General features: G+C 39.6%; 1 protein-coding gene across 4 annotated transcripts in view; it reads left to right on the top strand.

The window, feature by feature from the left end:
* LOC129358537 (plexin-A1-like) overlaps window positions 1–12,807 on the top strand; it is a 204,467-nt gene that overhangs the window by 22,845 nt on the left and 168,815 nt on the right. The gene's annotated exons all lie outside the window — the stretch shown is intronic.

Below are 12,807 nucleotides of genomic sequence, written 5' to 3'. Positions count from 1 at the left end.
TTGATGACCTCCAGAATGTGGTCACACTTCCACTTTACATTTGCTGTGACTTTATTAGATGTGCTCCCTGCCAAGTCTAAGGACAATCCCTTCTATTTGACCTAATGGAAACGAGGTTGCCGTGTGTTTAAACTCTCCCTGCATCGGCCTCGTGACTCTCACAGATGTTACTTGTCCTTCTGGACCGACCAGTAGGCCCAGCCCTTCCTTTTGGGATGGCTCCAAGAACAGCTAGGCTCCTCACATGCTGTTCTGATCTTGTTGGAGGGAAGACTGGAATTCCACTTGGACTGTAATGCTGAACGTCTTAGCCTTGAGCTCTGTTCTTTCAGGAGATCTTAAGATGATTACTGCTGGACAAAAGCCATTAAAGAGAAAAGGCTTTGAAAATTTACACCTCGGCTTCACTGATAAGATTAAATTATTCGGGGTGCCTGCCTGACTTGGTTTAATTTACTTAGAAATGCAAATGATAATGAGGAAAAGATTAATTTCAAACACTTTTTTTCTTTGATGCTTTCAGAATAAGGAAGTATGCTTAAGTAGGAGCAGAAATAATGGCTGTAAGCCTATAAGTAACAATCTGAAGCACTTGATTAAACTCTTAAAAATCTGATCCTTTGGAAAGTTGCTTATTTTGAAGTACTTTGCTGGATTTGAAGTGGTGCTGTCTGTTATATGTCAGGCACTCAGGTGCCCACTTGCTGAAAATAAAATCCCTTTTGGCTAAACATGTAAAAACAGATTGTTCTGCTCTTATCTCTCTCCATTCCTCTTCGTTACACCCCGGTGACTCTTTGTAAAGGTATCACCATCTTCTGTCATCCTGCTCCTCTATCACTCCCTTGTTTTTGTTCTGGTTTCACCACCACATCGTTTTTAACTTCAGCATTTTTCTCCTTCTTTACGGCGTCGTTTATACACCTGGTTTCACTCAGGACATTTCTGCTCTCATTTTCTTTATTGTTCGTAGGAAATTTAATCTGTGCCAGGATAAATGAATAAATGCTGTACCATGATTTGCAGTAATGTTCAGATCCCTTAAAATATTTCACAATTTTTTCATGTTGCTGGGATTTTATCCACATGTGATGTGTTATAGACCGGCAGCTTTGCTCATCTGTATGCTGACATTTTTGGTTATGTCATGCAAAAACCGTGAAGCTGAGCTGAACGGACAAAGTTTGTAAATCGCTACTTTTAAGTATTGATACAGATTCTCAAATCAGTTTACATCTGAACTTTGACTGGACCATAACACATGATGATGCTTTGAGCCTTCCAGTATAGTTGTGGGTCGTTTTCAGGATGGCAGGCAAATCTCCACCAAGAACTTGTTTTCGACCTGGTTTGTCCTGTTCTTAGCTTTTTCTATCTGAATCAACTCAAACTAGCTTCTGGCCCCGCTGATGAAAAGTAACCCTGCAAATATGATGTTGCCTTCACCAGTTTCACCTTGGAATTGGTGAAGGCTTTCTGTCGATTTCACAATCGTGGAGCTGGCTAAAATTTCACAATTGCTTGAAGCCTTTTTGCAAGGAGGCCAAACGGCTCAATTTTCGCAACCCTTTTTATACCTGACTTTTGTCTGTCATCCTGCACTTTTGAATCCGTTTTAGATTTATTTGTAAGAAGTTATATTTACTTATTTATGTTTTGTCATGAATTTTTACACTAGTTGTTCAAATTAAATATATATTTAAGTTTGTTTAGTAGTTCATATTTATTTAGTAGTTGTCTTATGAATAGTGATCTGTGAAGAAAATCAGTTTGATTGTTTGATCTGACCTGAGCCTGTTCTTCTGTTTTTCTGAGTTTCTTACAGAGCTTGAAATAAACTTGGGGAGCTTCCGTTTAATTTTTATTTTCCTTTCTGCTCTTCCCAGATTTGTGGAGTGCCTGACTAATATTTTTCCTGTTTACAGATTCTCTGCCACTCCTTCAGAGTTTGGCTGCTTCTCTTATTAAGGCTACTTATGTGACATCTGATAAGATTATTGTGCACGTCAATAATTGTGTCTTTGTTTCAAGAATGCAATCCTAGCTATTTGCACCCTCACGTACATGTACACATTTGTCTTCCATGTATAGTGAATCGGTGATGCATGCAAAGCTGTGTTATTATGCGCCGACTGAAAACAGGGACAGGACATCTGCAAAATTCACAGGCTCGCTTTCCAACTTGCACCGTCTGCTGCCTGGAATAAAACGGGACTCCTGAGCTAAAAGCGGCAGGGTTAGATGGGCTTCCTTTGTTTCAGGTTCACAACGGTGCGTCAGGAGATAATTGGAGTTGGCCTTGCATGACTCAGATGTGACCGTGCCAAACAAAATGAATGAATAGTCCCGTCCCACTGAGTTCCTGGACATGATTCCGCCTTTGTGTAGTGTTGACACTGTCATGGATTTTCCTGTTTATTGTAATGACTTGTGCTTTAGGCATAGTTTATTGAAATCACTTAACAATTTTTTGGGATATGCTTCCTTTGGTCTCTTTAGCTCTGATTTTCTGTTGAGGAGCTGTGCTCCCACTGCTTCAGATATCTGCGTTTACCCAGCTGTCTTTCGACCCACCAAGTGGACATAAATCGGCTAAATGCCATTTGACACAAGCCACACGCCCGTCTTAAAGCATTTAGAGCTGGGAGAGGGCCATGCCGTCATAACTATTGATATGGTTACTGATATTACTCAACAGCATGTATCCGGAAACAGTATGGCCTCTAATGGACAGAGACGGATAAGACTGCAGTCGAAGTCGGTCGTGAGCCAGTCCTGTTCAATTCTGTGTCTGTGCGCAATGAGACATTTTGCTTTTGATGATTTCTTTAGAGCACAACAATTTTTTTGGTATAAAAAAAATGCTCTGGATAATGTACATGTTACAGCAAAGAGTAGATCAGATTCCTATTATGTCTGTTTCAGTTTAAACAATAAGTTGAGATGAAAATTAGCAACAGAAGTGAAAACATTTCTAGAATCGCCTAGATCGTGTGCCAGCTTATTCATCATGTAAGATCAAAGATTCATTCTCTGTTGCGTTCCTCCTGTCATCTTGTAATGCATTAATAACAAGAATGCAGCAAGACTGAAGCAGTGGAGTGAGTTGCTCAACAGTACACAGTCAAAACATGATTTGAGCTTAACAGGGATGTGAAGATTAACCAATTACTGATGATTCACTGACTTGCTCACATCTGATGTGAGTGCCTTGATAAATTCATTTTTTGGATGAAATCTGTCAAATGTTTGTATGAATAAAATCAAATCTTTTCAGAGAAGGACTCTCACACCTGCGTCATATTGACCTCAATCCATATACTGTATATTTTCTCCTCCATGTGACCCCTCTCCCTCTCATTACCACTCTGACCAGAACAATCCTCAGATCATTTTGGAGTCAATTTGCAGTGGCATGAGTATTTTTACAGCAATCAACACTCGGCGGCAAGTTTTTACAAAGCAGTGCCCCAAGTGTTAAAGGTCAGACAAGCTCCTAGATGAAGGTTGTTTAGCAGGGAAAGTAAACATGGAGTTTCAGTCCAGGACCGCAGTGTTTGGTAATAAGCTGTTTCGGGCTGAGCGGCCCGCATTCCTCTATAGTGAGCTCAGAGGTCCAATATAAGCAGCGCTACGGAGGAATGCACATGCTTTGTTTTAACAGTAAGAGCCGTTAACACAACTTTGTCTTTGTCCATGCATTATACAGTGGACTTCAGTCTGGGTTATGTTTCACGAACACACTCCGTGGTGTTCTGTCATTTCACATTCATCATGTATGTCCTCATTTTATCACAGCTGTGTCCCACTTCAACCAGTCTGCTGACTGGATCTCTCCTCAGCTGTGGTTTCAGGATATCAGCACCTGCACAGGCAGTCTTGATGGCTAAAACCACAACTTTGTTACAGCCAAGGAGAAAGTTTTCACTAGCGGAACGGTGACCTTTTTGATTAAAGGATAGGGGGTCATTAGTTGTAATCAACAGTTTCTCTGTGCAGGGGCCTGTGGGCCTGGTTCTGTGGCTGTTCTGGTTGAGGCTGGATCAAAATATAGTTTAAACATATGTATTAATTATTATATAGATCCCTAACAAATCTGTAATAATGGTTATATTGGGATGTTCAGAAAAACAACTCTGTCTGAATGAATGTGAAACATTTATAGCAAGCTAGTTCTACTAGTTTTACATACATTTACCAAAGGGATGAAGGATTAGAACTGTAAACATCACATTTTATCTGATATTTATTGAGACACATGGGATGCAGACCAGGTGTTAGAAAATATTGATAAGCTGTAAACCTCCTAACTTTTTTGTCACTTTGAAACCATAAACTTTTAATGTGTTTCATTGTGTTTTCATGTCATAGAGTACAAGTGCATAGGACATGATTAAGAATAGGAAAAAAAATGGTTTAAACTTTTCCAAAATTAAACCCTAATAATTTGGCACGCTTATATCTCTAGACATGACAGCCTTATTACTGTGACCCTAATCTAAACTTTTCTGGATATCCAAAGTCCAGTCCTTTGAGATTTATTATCCTGCTACTTTTAGATGCATCTCTTCGACACGCCAGAATCAAATGAAAACCCCGGAGCTAAACTGTTCACACATAGAATGTAAAACAGACTACAATGAAGAGTAACAGAGGCTTTTATATAGAAATAAAAACATATCTGATGCTACTGGAAACGTAAGAATCTTTTTTATAACCGAGATAATCAGCATCCTGTTGCTTCCTGTCATCAGTACCGCTGATCATTCATCTGCCCTTGTTCAGTTTAAGCCTTATCAAACATGAAGCGCATTAGTGTAATGCTTCAGGCAGGCTTCGGTGTGGTCTTGCTTCACTCAGCTGATCGTTAAATGCTGTTTTTTTTTTTTTTTTTAACAAGGCACCTTTGACCTTGACCTACATGTTGCCTACCTCTCTCACTGCATTGCATGTACACGCATATACTCCCACAGACACTGGGAGACACAGGATTTATCACAGAAAGAAAGAGCCAGTCGCCTAACACAGTCCAGAGATTAAGAATAAACCACTAATCTCGGTGTGTTTGTGTGTCTGTGTGCTCCTATTTAAAATGTGGGTTGGTTTTAGCTGGTTCCTGGTTCATCAGTGCTTCCGTCTGTCATAGCAAGTGGAATCATGGTCTTTGTGTTGTGTGGTTTTTCAACCCTGGCTGAAGAAATCTGCAGGGGGAAATCTGCTTCTACGTTCACGCCTTAAATTTGGTTTGGGAGATGTGGTATTTAAGTTGGCCGTCTGCATTGCATTAGAGCTAAGGAGACGCAGAACACATGTGGAAAAAATACTCCTGATTTGAGCTTTTCAGCAAAACAGAAGAAAGAAATAAGGTGATTGTGGTGGGATTATTGGGATAGATGCAAAGAAGGAGACAAATACAGTCTGTCTGCTCTTCATGTGTTATTTTAATGACAAGGGCTGCATGCCTGGGAGACAGCCTGGGGCGCTCAAGTCAGTGTTCGGCAGCCAAATTAGACACAATGCTCATAAACCATTCAGAGCACAAGGATGGTGGCGTTCACCATCCAGCTCAAACTGCTCAGAGAAGATTCCAAACGGCTGCTGAGTCTGAAGGCACAACAATAAGCTCGAGCACAACAGATGATTGCTTGGTTTGTGTGTTTTTGAAGAGGTAAGGAAATCCACACTGATAATTCCCTCTGATCTAGTTCAGAAGTGCCAGCTATAAAAACTGGAAAGATGGAATTGATTAAAAGGTATATGCACCTATCTACAACTTTTTTTGATTTTACTTCAGGGTATTGAAGTAAAGAGTGTTGAATACACTTTTATTTTCAAATTTTTGTGTTCCCATGTGTGTTTTTTTTTTGTCTTCTTCCAGTTTTATTTTGCTTAAGTGTTGTTGTAAAGTCTTAAAAGTCAGTACAGGTGTTCACTGTACCAGTGAACACCTGTATGGGGCACCTGTATGTGGGCACCACATGGGCACATCTTTATTGTGACCCATAACTTCACACTAAAGATGCTCTGCATATAGTGTTATATATATATATATATATATATATATATATATATATATATATATATATATATATATATATATATATATATATATATATATATATATATATATATATATATAGAGCGTCCTGGTAGTGGTCAGAAAGGTTGGTGGTGCTGGTGTGTGGCAGCCTGTTTCTGTCTGACTACTCCAGGGCGGCTTTGGCTATAATCCAGTACCTCACCACCATCAGCTTGTGGATGTGTGCGTGGGTGGGAATGACTGATCTTATTGAGTGTCCAGAAAACTGTGTTTAAGTCACTTCATTTAAAACGTCGCAAGATTTATCTCATTTATGTACACCTTTGTTTAGTTCTATGCAAATGTACAAATTGAGGTATAATTTCAAAATGCATGGAGAGTGTGTGGTACAGTAACTCGGAAGTTACTACATTTTCAGATTATTTTTTTCTTTGTTGGTGTTGGTCTTAAAATGTATATCCTAATTATCATAAATGTAGATGTAACCTTTCCTTGACTGCTTTGATTAATGCAGTTGGTGGACTGCCGTGTCTCAATAGGGTTACCGGTCAAGACTACAGAGGGTTGAATCTGAATTCACACCACACGGTTTAGATTTTGATTTGTTAAAAATGTTCAACTGTGTACTTTTTCTCTGTCTCTGACATAAATTCTGAATAAAATACATTAAAGTTTGTGACATTCTTGTCAAACAATCAAAAAAGCTGTCATGACCTCAAATACTGCTGTTTTCGGCACAATGTGGTTTCCAATCTTCATACTGCTCTTTAATCTCTCATCAGTGGTTTTGGATTTATACAAAAAAGCCTGTGGTAAAGACTGGCAATAAAACAATTAAAATATGTTAAGAATAGAAAATGACAATAGCAATAAAAAAGGTGGTAATGTGTGATCCACATTATGTGTTTTTATAAGGGGCAGGAGAGATTTGCATCATTTTGGTTTATACTTGAACCTATTTCCTCTCTTAAACAGTACTGCATATTAATTATGTATATCAACATATTGTGTGTTTTTCTTTTACTTGGCAACCAGAATGTCCCATAACAATTCAGAAAATCGTGCAGTTCATGACAACTTTTGAACACACCTCACTCATTAAAATGTTGTTTTTTCTTTCAGTTTATTGTGAACCAAAGGCATTCTTAGAAACTGTGTTGTTGATTTTAAATGGTCTTTGTTATTCGCTGAAAAGCTCAACACAGAAAAAACATTTAGTGTTTATTTGTTTATATCACCTAGCTCTACTTAAGTGACACTTGTTGTGCTTGCCTCCGCAGACATCCTCTAATGTCTCATCATGATCAGTGATTTGACTGAATATTAAGTGCTCAAGGAAATAAAATGCTGTTAATGCATGAGGTGGTCCAATCTGATGTGGTCAAATAAGCCACCAACCACAGGTGCATTTTAGTGCCACAGACATGCATACAACTGCAGCCATATATTTGTGTAGTGCTGTCTGTCTGAATACGTTAGAGGGTAACCACATTTCCTATGGAAATACATGTGTGTGAGTGACTTTATAGTTGCAGGGAAAGAGGAAAGGAATAATTTGTGTGATGTAGTGCCCACAGTCTGTCTCCACTCTTGGAATGGCAGCTGTCACACATCTGTTACCCACACTGCACGCTGGTTTTCAGGGACGCAGTTGTCCGAGTGATTAATACGTCTTCAAGCCAACTTGTTAAAAGGCAGTCTTGCAGTTTCTATCTTCAGACTTGTTCCCATCTTTTGATACAAGCGCCAACAAAATGAAGATTGGCTGTAAAATGTGCTATATTTTGCTTTATTGCTCCATGTCTCATGATTCTGTCTTTAGGTGAACATTTTAAATATATATATCAATATACAGTCTCAGGATTCCATTAATCCAGCTTGTGAAACGACTGCTGTAAAACTTTTACTCTTGTCAAACATACTTGAACAAAATTACTGTAGAGCAAATCAAAGATGATGGTTTGGCCTGTTTTTCCTCTCTTGCATTGATGGAAGAACTTTGGCAGTGTTTTATAAGGTTCTATCTGTCCATCTGGACTGAAACATCTTCCCATTTTTAGAGAGGTTTGATTCTAGTAGAAATCATTACTAAAAGTATTCATGCACTTTGAAGTTTTTCACTAAAGTTGAAGTGGTAGAAATACTTTTGTAAGATACAACATCTCAGACAAACATTTTCAGCACTTCCAAACCAAGGCATTAGTTTCTTCTTTACAGACAGATGTAAGTCAGGAAGGGCACATGCACTTGTTTCTAGAGCTCTCATAGGAGCTTTTAGTGCTACTGATGACATACTAGTTGGTTTGTTGCTTTTGCAAAGACAGGAAGGAAACAATAGAAGACACCACATAATGGAGTTCTACTTTACTGCCGTCCAGTTTCTCCATCTGAAAGCTGTCAAGTCCTAATAGATGAATTGAATGCAACCCACTGGTATTTGTTTTTGGCACCTAAAAAGTGCTTGCTAATTTTAAATTTTTTTCAGCACCAAATGTCTTTTTTGCAAATTTCAAGTGACAAAAAATAATTACTGGTATTACTGTACATGGCTGTATTGACCTCAGATAACTAGAAATCAAGTGTTTAAAATCTTCTGCCAACCAGCTGGAAAAATGGGCCCTGTATGAACAAATGTCCTTGTATTGTGACAGATGGGTTTGGATATTTTTGAGAATATTCCAGTAATCCTCCAGAGAGGAGTGATTAGTTAGTTGCAATGAGATTTGAGTTTGTGGTTCGGCACAGGCACTTTGTCAACCAGATTGGTTTAGGTGGTTAGGCCTAACCCCGCTCTTATTGGTCTCAGCTGCATAGACACCCTCTGACTGGGCCATATGCCAGACTGGTGGTGCAACCAGACTATTCGTGACTAACCAACACCTTACCTACCTGCAGAAAGTGTGAAACCCAAGTGTATTTTAATTTTTTTTTTCAAACTCCAAAAATAAGAAGTCCAATTTCTGCCACCTCAACTAGATGTGTGTCTTTATTTTTGTTTTACATTTACAGCATATCCAGGGATTGCGACCCACTCCTTTGCCTATCCTACCTACCCCTCAGTGCATTAGGGGGATGGTAATCCATTCTTCCCATATGTTCGATAGTGACGGCGGGATTAGGCAGACCCTGCAAGAGGATTAAGGCTTCAGGGTTTGGGTCCCCTTCTATCTGTCGTCCTCTCTGACTGTCCCACCCCCTCCACCTGCTTCTTGCTGTCTCCTCGTGCCGTTCAGCTCCTCTCCCACCCTTCTCGCGTCTCCGTTTCCTCCCCTGGGCAAGTATCCAATCTCTGGAGTGTTTTAGTTGTTGAATAAGGAGGGAGAGGGCAGATCATCATGGAGGTCATTTCTTCTTTAATTTAACACGGTAATGGATATTTCTGCTAGCCGTGTGAATTATTGTTTGTCTTTGTGGGATTTAGTGTTGATATTTCATAGATGTGACCCAGATTTTGCAACGAAAATGAATTTGTCCATTTGTGGCTTTTCTTCCTTACTCATCACCTCTCTCTTTTTCTCTCTTGATATCTTCTTCTTCTACTCCTTCTTTCCTCCCAGTGTTGAGGGCTGTAATTGATATGCCAACGGCAATAAATCAGCCCGGCTTTACAGTGGGAACGTTATCTGAACGGACAGGTTCAGCCTCTTTGGAGGGGAGGCAGAGAGTGCAAGTTAGCGAGCTAAGCTTCACTAACGGCTTACCTCTTCCTCAGCCTCTGGATTTTTAACAACATGCAACCTTCTCGCCTGTCTTTAAAATCAGATGGGGGTGGGAGGAGGAATCCCTTCCCTCCTTTACTTTCAATTTATTTCCCAGTTTCCAATTCCTACTGGAACAGTTTCCTGTCCTGTCAGTTGACAGGATGTGCCGATATTAAATCCAATCATCTCAGCCCTTTTACAGCCTAGTGTCTCTAATGCTTTCTCCTTAATTGATAAAGGCTTTGGCTCCCCCAATTCGTTGATTCCTCATTCCTGAGGCAACAGACAGGCTCATGCCCAAATGATTGACATATTTTCCCCTGATGGAGCCAAATATGATTCGCATCCTTCCTCCAGTGCTCTTCCCAGCATTTCGCTTAAGCTCTGGAGGAAAGTGAAATTGAAGAGGGTTTTTGAGGATAAGTGTGGGGAGAGAAAATAGGAGAATTTTGAGTGAGAGGAACGTACGCAAGAAGTCGAGTCAAAACCTCCATTTACAATTTAACAGGATTCATGCTCAGCATGGAAAGGACAGGAATTTGTTTCCCAGATCTTGGGAAACAAATTAATGAGACAGTTTGTATGTCCAAACTGTCTCATTAACAGGAGGCTCTGTCCATTCATGCCTAACCTAACCCATCCCTATGGCACGAAATACTTATAAAAAATGTTTTTTTCATTTTGTAAAAAAAGAGGCAGAAAGGACTTGGAACTGGGTAACTCAGTCTGGACTCTTCACAGGCAAAATATGTAGGAAACTTAAGTGTGTGAAGGAGGGGACTGAGGATTGAGGGTGAATGTTCCTCAGGGTCCATTAGTAAGGACATTATCAGCATGATTCCATTTTCCATCCCGTATCCATCATCCCCTCTAACTCTTAAAACGTGTTTCATTATGCCTTATTGCCCAATAGATAAATGCAGACACAGACTCCAGATGCAATTTGTCGTTAGATTCACACTCTCTTACATCAAGCTATGCCTGACCTAAATGAAGAGAAATTGCAGGAGGGATGATTTTTTTTCCCAGGTTCTCCTGCGTTCTTTATCAGGTATTAGCTGGCATTTTCTCTCTGCCTCATTGTGTCTTTGCCTCTCTTGGAAATGACAAAGGAAAACGAGGCAGCCGGCCTCCGCACGCACTGCCACGCTTTAAATTGACATCTGCTCTCATCGCGCAGCGCAACTGTACTGTTGAACAAGAAATTAGTTTTTTTTTTTTTTTCTTTTTTTTTATAGGCCGGCTCGTCACTTTATTGCATCTGCCTGTGCCAAAGAGGCCATGATCCATGTAGAGTCGTTTTAATCTCACAGAGTGGAGAGTAGCGGTATATCTGATAATTGCAGCTCAGGCCCTTATGTCTGCAGTTTTCTTGCTGAAGTGCCTCATTCTACAGGGCTCCCCTGATGTTTACGTCAAGCAAAGGTGGAGTTGATTTAAAATGCTGTTGACATTCATTTTAGCCACTTTTACAGAGCGTGCCTTCAGCTTTCTACTGCTGTTTTTTTTCTCCTGTCATCTAGTTTTTCTGTTTCATACAAATGAGTGATTTTCAAGGTGAAGCGTAAGATGACAGAGCCTCTTCCTGAACCTGCCTAGCTTTGTGCCAGCTGAGTCTCGGCTTACTGTTGCATGGACCAACCCTTATGCTCTCTTCCACTCTCACCTGTTATTTACACTGTGCAGCAGAGTGACTAATGATAATGAACATTTCAAAGATGGCTCCTACAGAGGTGTTTCGTTGCCTTAGTTATTGCCGAACTGCTTCCTCAAAGTTGTTTATTATTTTTTTTCATTCAGCAGAATGAGGCCTCATGCCAGACTTGATTAACAGATCAGCCTTAGATCTGTGTGCTTAATGACTAATAGACAGTTTGCTTTGCTTCTTAAGTAAAGCTAATCATTCAGTTACAGAAAGCTATCTTTGCTATGCTTTTCTAAGCATTCCTTTGCCTATCCGTCCACATACTTTTTTCTGTTGTGCCTAGAAATCAATTAATTTTCAGTTTAGACGATGCAGCTGACAAAGATTTTAGGTGGATCAAACAATTTTAAGACTCCAACAGCCTTCATAATATATCTTTGTATGTCCTGTTATTAATTAGTTATATTAGGCTTGAGACAATGATGAGCAGTAGATGTGTAACAAAGAATAGCGCAGTTAGCATGCGTGGCATTATAAATTGGAATGATTCGTCTCCTAGAACTGAGATCTCCAAATGTTTTTAGTCATTGTTACCAGCTTGATTTAGCAGAAAGCACATGGTGCAACATTATTGCCCTGGAGCAGGAAGGTCATAGGTTCTAATCCCAGCCTGAGGTCTTTCTGCATAGTGCTTACAAGCTCTACTTGTACATCCATAGGTTCTCTCTGAGTAACTCAGCTTCCTTACACAGCCCAAAACCATAATGTGTTAAATCTAAAGTAGCCTGAGTTTTCAATCCGTTTGCACATGGTTGGTTGTTCTGTGTGTTTTCTGCATAGAAAGGCCCAATGGGGAACTGAAGTTGCGAATTAGCTTTTGCTATATACTCTTTGTGCATTGCATCAGCTAGAGACACTGTTCTGTTGCTGTGTTTGACTGCATTGTTTCTGTGAAATAATACTAAAATATAATGAATAAATAAATGAGCTAGTGAGCTGTCCAGCTTGTACCCCAACTTCAAGGATAAATGGGTTCAGACAATTGGGTGAATAAATGTTTATAAAACTACATAAAACATAATTGCATCTGTCAGTGATTTCGGTAATTTCTAACATTTTGATATCCAGGAAAAAAATGTTTGTTGTTACCCTTTTGAAACAGCACCTTCTTTTTTTATCGGCACTGAGTGTTAACAATATGTTGTAGTGCACCTTGAGTAAACTTTTAAGCAAAATAAATGTTTGCCAAACCCCTACTCTTCAGTTTTCCATTTAAGCTTTGTTGAACAGACGGGGACTACAACGGATAAGGGAGCGGAGCCAGACACATTACAGTAATGGCAGTTTTCAAACTGACTTTAAGTGTTTTAAAAAAATAAGAACATTTGCAGACTTAAGGTAAGCACTTAAGATAATATGTA

The sequence above is a fragment of the Poeciliopsis prolifica genome, unplaced genomic scaffold, assembly GCF_027474105.1.
Source record: "Poeciliopsis prolifica strain line A6 unplaced genomic scaffold, Auburn_PproV2 SCAFFOLD003, whole genome shotgun sequence".
Classification (NCBI taxonomy): Eukaryota; Metazoa; Chordata; class Actinopteri; order Cyprinodontiformes; family Poeciliidae; genus Poeciliopsis; species Poeciliopsis prolifica.
Note: the sequence above shows the minus strand (reverse complement) of the source record. Positions and strands in the feature narration are given on the sequence as shown.